This window comes from Molothrus aeneus, chromosome 13 (assembly GCF_037042795.1).
Source record: "Molothrus aeneus isolate 106 chromosome 13, BPBGC_Maene_1.0, whole genome shotgun sequence".
Taxonomy (NCBI): domain Eukaryota; kingdom Metazoa; phylum Chordata; class Aves; order Passeriformes; family Icteridae; genus Molothrus; species Molothrus aeneus.
Window position 1 is genome coordinate 5,227,791 of NC_089658.1, and position 9,004 is coordinate 5,236,794.

Below are 9,004 nucleotides of genomic sequence, written 5' to 3' on the forward strand. Positions count from 1 at the left end.
CTACCTGCAAGCTTCTTCCTGCAAGAATGTGCACTGTGTACCTTTTTTCTCTGTTGTTGGCACATGCTCCTTAGTGTTTACAAATTATTTCGTTCTCAGAGACACCTACAAACATTTCAGTAATTTGAGATTATATTTACTCAGGCTACAAGTTGTCAGGGGGTATGCAGATGCATCACTAAGGGCTGAAATGAAAAGTGAAATTAAAGAATCCATCTGATTGCCATCATCTGGACATATTTGTGGAAAATGTGGAAATGCATATAATGTGGAAAAACTCTTCATGCGTTGTCTGTCAGTGAAGAAGTAATTCCCATTCACCTCTGTAAGCAAACAGCTGCAGCATTTCTTGGTTGTGTAATAAGAGAGGCTGTTCAGCAATGTTCCCACTCTGCAGTGCTGGGCTGTGCTGGTCCCTTTGACTCTATTTGCTATGATAATGTGGTTATCAGTGCGCATGAAATATCACATTGCAGCTCTGAACACGAGACTGCTGCAGCAAACAAGCTGGCGGGACAGCTCCGCCAGCTCCGTGTTCCAAGGCTGACTCAAAGAGCCCCTTGTGGGGAGGTTTCAAACCAGCAGCTGCACCACTGGTGCACTGCCTTCCCAAAGGCCAGCAGATGGAGACTCCCTGCGTTCCTGGAGACAATCAATATATTGAAAGATTTTAGGGACATATTATTAAAATGTAAGCAGAATATATTTAAAACTTTTTCATGCCTTGGTGCAAAAAACTGGCCCCCATTTCTCCCTCTCCCCACTTGTAAGTCCCTGGCTTTTACAGTCACTATGAAGAATCAACATTTCTGGAAAACTACAACACTGACTTTTTTCACATTGGCTTTTAAAGCCAACATATGACTGGCAAAGTGTTTACCAGCCAGACAAACCAAGCAAGCTTTTTATGTCTCCAAAGATAATAAAATAGTGCTTGGAGCATGGCCTGCCTTGAGTTTCTGCACGAAGCTCCCCAGAAGGAGATGGTTATTTTAATCATCCTGTAGTTTCTTAAGCATAGGTTCTCCTGCTGATTTATAACAGGCTCAATCCAGAACACTAAGCCATAAATACATTTGGAGCTGAGGCTGAAGCAGAATTAATATTCATCTCTCTAGTTTTATTTTAAGATATACCTTTAGATCTCTCGATGTGTAGCAGAGTCAGTGAGTCACTCCAGACAATTTTAAGATATTTTGGAAAAAGCTGTAAAGTGCATTTTTGGCTTTGTTTTTCTTTCTTCCACCCCCTTTTTTTTTTTTTTTTCCAGTCACAAGCAGACTTGGCTTTGTCATTTGGTGGTTTTTTGTAATAGAAAAACTAGAGTTGAATAGGTGTTAATATAATCTCCCTCAGTGACATAGACACTCCAAGAGAAATGGAATGACTTCTAGTTGGACTCTAGCCAGCCATCCTGCGTTGATGGAGCTGGTGGAGTGGTGACAAGGGGCCTCTACATCCTGTGCAGCAGCAACTGCAGTGAGCCTCAATGCTCAGAGCAAAGGGCACAACTGCAAGGAGGGAACTGGCCATTTTTCCACACTTCCCCAGTTCATATTGCCTTATGGGCCTGGCTGGCCACGGTGTGGAAAGTATGCAGCACCTACAGATATTTAGAGAGGTGTAGGGATAGAAATTAAGCAGAAGCAAGTCATTCCCAGAGTAAGAAAGTGACAGTCAGCATGGGGACTTCCAGCACTGTGCCCAGTTCACTTTCTTCTAGCCTGCCAGCTTAGAACCTAGACAAGGCCAGCACTGACAGTCTGTCTTCTCTATAGCAAGGCTTTACTCTGGCTACTCCTTGCTCAAGCCTACACCATGACCATGTGTGGTGAATGAAGCAGACAGGAGAGGCCAGCAACAAAAACGATCCAGTTATTTTGAGGAGTATTTTGGGCAGGATCCAGGGGTGCAAAGCAGTGGGGAGAAAGCTGTGTTCCATTTTTAGTGGAATGCCTCACTTTGCTGTACTGTGTTTTGTGACTTGTTTGCTTGAGCCTTTTTTTAACCACACTTTTGGGCTTTTCAGTGTGTGCAGACAGGACAAATATAGAATATAGTGACTAACAAGTGTATACCTGCTATTTAGTTGTTATATAAAGCGCACCTGAGTACACCATTAATTCACATTTTAGGTTTTCTGGAAACTTCTTTTGGAAATTTGTTCTGGGCTGTTGCCACCTTGCAAGGATCCTTTCTCACCACCCCCCTCTCCTCCCCAGGCAAATCCTCAGCTTGTTTTTAAATTACTACATAGAAGCCCTGTTAGTCACAGCAGTGACCACAAAAAACATTTTGACTTTGAAATTCTTATTTCATGCAACTTTCTTAGGTAACCTTTCCTAACATAGGATACCATTTGTGCTTGTCATGTGGTGGCAGGGTCACCACCCTGGTAGGTGACAAAGAAATTTGTTGGAGCCTGTTTTAGGTAACAGATCTTCTTGCACATCATTCATAGTCATCACAATGAACAACACAGCCCACTACCCTGCATGGGCCCCAGAAACACACTTACATCTGAAGTGACCCTCCTGCCCTCATCAGCAGAATGGGCCATGCCCTTGTAGACCGTGCAGTAACCCTGCCCTACAGGCCAAAGCAGCATATCCACCTCATCCCTGTCACTGAGAACCTCTGTTAAGTCATATTATCTATTAGCACCAAAAAGCTTTATTCCTTTGTATATAATCAGTTTGTTATTCACTACATGCATTCCCTACATGCATCTAAGCAGACACTTAACAGGTCTTTTTCTCAAAACTGAATGTAGTGCCTTGAAATTAACTGGCAATATATTTGTATTTTGGACTCACCTGCATGCCAAGATTAGCAGTATTTCTAACTGGTTACAGTCACAGACACTGTAAATACAGCATTCAGTCTGCTTCTTTGATCTGTTTAACCTATTCTAAGCATCATAGTTTAGTCTACTGTTTAAATACAAGTTGGGTTTTCCCAACAGCTGGGACCTGAAGTCAAGTTGCTTTATGGTCATGTTTTACTGTAATAGGTTAACTTCAGTCCAGAAATGCAAGAGAAATTAATCCTTCTGCCAGAAATGAAGACATACACTGAACAAAATCAATATATCCACTCAGAGGGAACTTTAGGTCTGTGCCTGATGGGATCTTACATGCTCCTGTAAATCTGTTTGAGAGCAGACTTCAGGGAAGACAAGCACTAAATCTGAATATCAGTTTGAACAGGAAAAAAAATATTGGGGAAATTGATTTGAATTTGTGCAAGTGGTCACACACAACAGTGCCTGATCTTCTCTTACAGGAAATCCTGGAGTGCTGCTCTGCTCAGTCTGCCAGTTCCCATTTAGCATCTACTTCAGAACATGCAAGAACTCTTAAATATAGCTTCACTGGGCTACTCTGCCACAGAAGAAACTTCTTTCATAAGGGCATAATATTTTGGGGAGGGCAGATGGGAAATTGCTAACATATAGGGAATTTCAAGAGGTAGAATAATTTAGAGGACAGAGGACTGGATTTATGAATTCCTGCTCTAACTCCATAGCTTGCAATGACCAGGCATCAGTATCTTGGTTTTGTGCATCCTCTGCAATATGATTTTTTAAAAAAGCAGTTCTTACCTTGAAGACTTACAGATGTAATGAAAACAAGGCAAAACCAAAATGAAAGCACAGCAGAATAACATCTACCATTATGCACTGCACCTCAGGATGCACTTATCCACATTCAGATGTGATTTAAGCAAAGATACTGGACGATTTCCAAAATTTCACAGTTACTTAGAAATGTTGTTTTGAAAGACTGAAAGGTTTGAAGGAAGATCATGTCAAGGAAACAAGGAACTTGCTTGAGATACAAATCATAAAATCCCGTAATTTGGAAAGGGCCAGTTTAACAATAGAGTGTCCTTTCTCAGTGAATCAGTGTCAAAAAGAAGACAACAAATACTGCAGCTCTGAACAATATATTTTATCTACACAATTAAAGATTCCAAGAGAATGGACTAAATGGCAGCATGCACTGACATTTCAAACATAGACATCAAGGTATATATTCCAGCACAGTTCAAATGTGAAAGCAGGGCTCAAATTCAGTTTGTCTGGTGTCCCTCGTGCAAACTGCCTGTCACCCAAGACTCTGCAAGCACTCTTAGGGTTTTTTCTGAGACAACTGTCTGTCTGTCAATGCTGTGCCCTTCCTCAGACAGCTCTGGGGTTGAACTTTTTGCTTACAGACAGCAGTTACTGGGTTTGTATTATTTGAGCCTTGCATTCAGGCACTCTCACTGGGCCCCATTGCCAACAGAACCCCCAACACCCACCAGCCTCCCAAACTGGGGAGTTGTGAGACCCCACAAGATGGCCTTATGACCCAGACTGATTTTAGTTACTGCAGATAGTGAGGTAATTGCTTCTTTTGGATCCAACTGACCTTCTTTGCTTTCTGTTTACAGTATGCAAGTATGCTCCATAGTCTGTTTGTTATGGTCATTTATCTGAATTTTTACAAAAAATTTTTTAAAGAAATGCAGTATCAGCGTCTCCTCCAACCTTTGACACTGCCCACATCAGAACAGAATCACAGAATGAAGTAGGCTGGAAAAGACCTTTGAGATCATCAAGTCCAACCTATGACCTAATACCTGCTCATCAACTAAACCATGGCATTGAGTTTTTGGTGGCACAACCACGTCCAGTCTTTTTTTAAACACATCCAGGTGACTCCACTGCCTCCGAGGGGAGATGGTTCCATTGCCCAATCACTCTTTCAGTGAAGAGTTTTCTTCTAATGTCTAGCCTAAACATCCCTTGGTGCAGCTTAAGACTGTGCCCTCTTGTCCTGTCAGTGGTTGCCTAGGAGAAGACCCTCACTCCCACCTGACTACAACCACCTTTCAGGTAGCTATAGAGAGTGATAAGGTCACCCCTGAGCCTCCTTTTTTCCAGGCTAAACAACGCCAGTTCCCTCAATCATTCCTCACAGGACTTGTGTTCCAAGTCCCTCGCCAGCCTTGTTGCCTCCTCCCTCTGGACATGCTCAAGCATCTCCACATCCTTCCTAAACTGAGGGGCCCAGACCTGCACACAGCACTCCAGCCTTTGTTACCCATGCTGACACTCAGCATTAGTGTACATGCACTTCAGCTGCTGATTTCACCTCTGACTCTGGCTTACCACCCTTGGGCTTGTTTCTGGAGAGCCCGGTTGCATCCCCTTCCCACTCAAACCTAGTTTAAAGCCCTCTCAATGAGTTGGGCCAATTTGTGGGCTAGAATCCTTTTGCCCTTAACAGAGATGGGGCCCATCTGGCTCCAGCAGACCAGGTGCCATAAAAGTTGCCCCATGATCAAAGAATTCAAAAGTCTGCTGATGGAACCCGACCTTAAGCCACTTGTTGATAATGCAGGTGCTCCTGTTCCTTTCATCATTTGTCCCTGCAACTGAGGGCACTGAGCAGAAAACCACCTGTGCTCCTGCCCCATCGACAAACCAACCCAGAGCCCTGAAGTCCCTTTTAATTACCCTGGTGTTCTTCTTTTCAATCGTGTCACTGCCAGCCCGGAGTATTAGCAGTGGACAGAAATCAGAGGGCTGAATCATCCCACAGAGTCTCTCAGGAATACCCTGTCCCAGGCCTCAGGGAGGCAGCAGACCTCCCTGTGGGATGGGTCCAGTCAACATATGGGGCTCTGCGTTACCCTCAGAAAGAAGTCACCTACTACCACTACCCTTCTTTTGTTTTTAATGCTAGAAATATTAATCTGTCTGACAGATGAAGTGTAACTGGGAGGCTCTCCAGGCAGATTATTTTCTTCTGTGTCATCTGGCCCTCTGGATCCAGGGCTTCATACCTATTCTGAAGTGGCACCAGTAGGTGGTGGGGGTTGGGAGGAATTTTCATAACTTCCCTGAGGAGGGACCCATTTCCACTCTCCTTCATCCATCAGGTGTCCTCCTCCTGCCTGATGGTGGGAGGCATGGAAGTCCTCTGATTCCTGGCGGGCTTCTCTCAAGGATGGAAGGGTGAAACTCCACCATTCTATTTCCCTTTCACTTTCTCCAATGTTCCTCAGTCTTTTTACTTCCTCCTTAAGCTCAGCCACCAGACAGAGGAGATCATTCACCTGATCACACCACAGGCAGGAGTCTTTTGCAATGTCCCGTGGTGCTAGTGACAAGCTCAAACACTCCTTGCAGGAAGGGGTCTGGACAGACACGTCCTTCTTGGGGGGTTCTGTTTGGGTTGGTACACTTTTACTAGCTATAGCTTTTGATTGTGTGGAGACCATTGCTGAAAAAATCCAAAACCAACCAATCAACCAACCAACCAACACAAAATAAAAAGCCTACTAGCAGGAGGATGACTGCAACCCTGCCTGTGTGAACTGCAGTGCAAGCTGCCCTCAGAAGTGCCATGCCCTCAAAGACATGCTACAACCTCAAAGATGTGCCATGCCCTCAAAGATGTGTCACACCCTCAGATGTGCCATGCCCTCAAAGACATGCTACAACCTCAAAGATGTGCCATGCCCTCAAAGATGTGTCACGCCCTCAGATGTGCCATGCCCTCAAAGACATGCTACAACCTCAAAGATGTGCCATATCCTGGAGGGCTCCCTAGAGCCTTCTCTGAATCAAACTGCCAAGGGCTGCAAGAAGCTCCACCCAGCACCTGAATGGCTGGTGAGAGGACCTTATTTTCTGTTTTATTACAGCTTCACCTCTGAGGTTAAACACACCAGGAAAAGGGAATGATTGTGGTCAGTCAAATGCTCATAGAATTTGCAAGTGAGAACTCCAAGTGTACTCTCTAATGAGAAGGCCTTGTCTCACCCATTCGCTTTGAACTTGTCCCGTACACTTTCCGTGATCACATCAGTTTTTGCATCACTACTGCCTTGGCAAAACACCACCAAGGTTACAGAACAGTGCAAGTTAAAGACTGATAAACCCACACTGCAGAATTTCAGCCTGACTTTCATATTCAGGATCAAAATCTACTATTTCTCATGAGCCACCCTTGTCTGTGAAAATGCTGCTCTGTCTCTGCCTTGGCCTGGTGTGGAAATGCAAATCGAATGCTAGCAACCTAAAATTTCTTAAAGCCAGAATAAAATGCAATCCCTATGTAGTTTGTGCAGAACACTGGCAGGTAACTGTGTCAGGGACTTTTTTCTCTTTTTCCATGGCTTACATTTTGGAAGCAAAGAGCTATTTCTCTAGCCAGCCTTGAAAGCACAAGCACTGCCTGGAATTCTTCTCATAGTTGTGAAGCCAAAATGGCCTCTGCTATAGCAGGGACTAGGGGAGGAGAGGCACAGGTTGTGAAAATGTAAAAACGGACTGAGGGAGATTCTAAGAATCAGAGCATACTTCACCATGGTGAATGTTTCAAGAACACTGGCAGAAAAGATGAAGGAAGGAGATAAGAAAACACAGTTTGGCAGATAGCTCAGTCCATGCACTCCTACAAAACATGGTCTTTTTGTAGAGCAGGTAATTTTCAGCTCTTGATACCAACCTTAGCAGCTTGTCAGACAGGCTGCCAGCTATGTGAAGGCTGTTGACAAAACCACTTATTTTACAGAAACCTCCAAAATGGTGTTTCCAAATTTCCATTGGGTTAGGAAGGTCTTGCATGCAGCAACAGCTGTGTGCTGATAGCCCTCATGCTGAACACACTCAATATGCTTTTTGTACCAATGTGGTAGACAGTGTCCCTCTGCTTTGGACAATGGCACTTGTGAAGTCATGTTAAAAACATTTTCACTATAGCTTACACTCTCTGACTCTTGATCACATCTGTCTGAACCAAAACAAGCAGAATTACAATCTAGGTTTACAAAATGCTAAGAAGTATGAGAGGAAGTGTTCTCAACCACAGCTGCTTTCTAAAAGACTACAGCACATTAATTAGTTGGTGCTGCTCCTTGCAGACTCCCTCAGCCTAGACTGGGAGCACTGGGCTATGGATGAAGAGCAGCAATAGACCAGAACCATGCAGGGCCCTGCCTGGGATTTAGGCAGAAGTGAGCCATGCTACAGTCAATTTCCCTTATCAACCTCATAAATGACATGAAAAAATAAGCACATTTAATAACATTGAGCAATTACACAGCAGCTGATAAATAAAGATATTGAAAATAAAGTTTGACCAATCAATACTAATGCATGATAAAGCTGTTACTGATATATAGAAAGCAGTTAATAACAATTATAAATAATAATGTACTCAAATAAAACCAATGGTCACTTCAATCCCACCTTCTGCTCCTCCACTATGCTCACTTTAAGAGCTTATTCCTCAGTCACTGACAGAAGAGGACATTAACTTCTACCCTGTGCTCCTCTTTACCCCTCTCCATGCATGTCCTGAATAATATCAGTTTCTGGAACTGTTGCTTCATGAATTTTCAGTCCTCCCTACTTCATGTGTCGTCCTGGTTCCAAGAGCAGTCAGCTAAAAAAAAAAATCTGTTCCTGACAAGTGGGATGGTTTCTGTGGGATGTGTCCATGGTCCCTTTGAGTTATTACCAGTTCCACACAGAGCCTCACTTCTCCCTTCCCTCCAGTCCTCACAGTGGGCCATTATACTAGGTTGGGCTGATCCAAAAATGGGAGCTGAGGGAGACTCTCTGAAACAGGCTAGAAAAACTCTACTGTGGTATGGCCCATAGGAGTACAGATTTTTAAAGCATTTTTGTCTCTGCTAAATAATTTCTCAAGTTCCATGTTGAAATTCCCTAAGTGCTGGAGTCTTCCCTGTGAGGACCTCACTAAAACTGAGGTAATGAAGATGTCTTCTGAGGGTGTTCTGACATAGAGGCAGGTCTGATTACATCATTTGTTTTGGGTTGAGTCTCAGGAGCTTTATAAAAAGCAGTCCTAAAGGCAAGGAGAGAGAAAAGGGGAGAGGAGGGCAGTAACTCATTAGCAGAAGCTCTGTATATGTGCATTCTGCTATTTGCCACATGTCTACAAGGGAATTGCTTCAGAGTGCAAAGAAACCTGTGAACTGC